Below are 1,843 nucleotides of genomic sequence, written 5' to 3'. Positions count from 1 at the left end.
GCCCAAGATCCTGAGAGAAGAATGGAGGAGAAGGGATTGCAGCGTGGCCATCCCCCCTGGGGGGTGATTTCTCACTTTCTGTCTCTCTGTCTCGCTCTGTCTTTCTGGCAAGCACACGCACCCTATAGTAAAAACCTCTCCAAAAAAATGAAAAGAAAAAAATAGAAAAAGAGGAGAGAGATTAAAGTGAAAAGTCATCCCCCGGGCAGATGGCGACTCTGCAGTTCTTTCTCCTCCATTATCCTCTTGGGGATTTTGGGCACACACTCTCATACATGCACCAGCATGTGGGTTGTTTTTAAGAGGTTTTGCTATAGGGCGCCTGTGCTTGAAAGACAGATAGTGAAAAATCATTTCCCGGAGGACGGCCATGCCACAATCCCTTCTCCTCTATTCTCCACTCGGGATCTTGGGCAGGCACGCACACGCGCCTAGTGTAAGTTTAAGCCACCGGGTCTGGAACTCGAACCACAGTCGACTACATGGAAGCCCAGCAACATAGCCATTATGCTGACCGTGGTCCCCACCAACATGTTTTTCAAGCTACCAGATCCAGGACTTGAACCACATAGTCAGCACTGTAGGATCCAAATGCCTTATTAACCTCTGTGCCACCAGCTGGCCCTATACAAAGTTTCAAAGAGCTGCTGGCGTCAGACGCACTGCATGAGTAGGCTATGTGGGTGCCTCGGGCTCTAAGACTTGCTGCAGGGTCACCCCTAAAGTCTGTGAGGCTCATGGGATGAAACTGGAGCACCCCTACCAACGCCTCTGTGCCTCGAGGGCTGAAAAACCTGGATGACACCTGCTGCACCCCAGTGTCGGCCTCTTTGCACAGGAGTTGAGTCTGCAATGGAAAATGTGACCAACAGGACGTAGGACCAACGCAGGTCCTTTGGGGCCCCCTTGGATGAACCCCCGGTGGAAGCTGGGATCATGAACACTGGATCAACCCTTCACACATCTGGATCCACTGTAAGACCTGCCAGTCTCTGGGCCTAATGAGAAAGAAGTCAGGCGGGGAACATGGCCATTGTCCTGAGGGTCCCCATACCCTCATCTCTTCCCTGTGTGACCTACAGTGGCTCAATACCATAGCATGTCTTGAAACCTGTTTTTTAAATTAAATTAAATTATTAGTATTAATTTGCTATAGGGCATGTGCACTCACCAGAGAGAGACAGAGAAAGAGAAAGTAAGAAAGCAAGCCGCCAGTTCCGGGACTTGAACAATGGTTGATGATGTAGAAGTCCAGCACCTTAACTACCATGCCACCTACTGGACCCTTGAAACCCTTTTTATATTTTTTAAAATTATCTTGCCTTTTTTTTTAAATTGCTATAGGACACATGTGCTCCAGAGACAGAGAGAGAGAGGGAAAGATAGAAATCACCCCCCAGGGGACGGCCACACTGAAATCCCTTCTCCATTCTCCTCTCAGGATTTTGGGCACATGTGCACATGCACCTAGTGTGTTTTTCTTTTTGTTTTGTCTTTTTGAGGTTTTTGCTATGGGGTACATGTGCTCAGCGGAGAGACAGAGACAGAGAGACAAAAAGGAGAAATCACCCTGTAGGGGAATTGTGGCATGGCCTCCATTCTCCTTTCGGGGTTTTGGGCACACACACGTGTCCTGCCATCTCAAGCTGCCAGGTCTGGGACAAACGGTAGTGGACCACACGGTAGTCCAGCACCATAACTGCCACACCACCTGCTGGCCCTGTCCTAGTGCGTTTTTCAAGCTGCTGGGTCTGAGACTCTATGCAGCCAGCCACGTGGGATCCACCTGCCTTAACCTCTACGCCATCTGTTGGCTCAAAACCCCTTTTTTTTTTTTTTGGAG

Source organism: Tupaia chinensis, unplaced genomic scaffold, assembly GCF_000334495.1.
Source record: "Tupaia chinensis unplaced genomic scaffold, TupChi_1.0 Scaffold000146_1, whole genome shotgun sequence".
NCBI lineage: Eukaryota > Metazoa > Chordata > Mammalia > Scandentia > Tupaiidae > Tupaia > Tupaia belangeri.
This window is presented reverse-complemented; position numbering follows the sequence as displayed.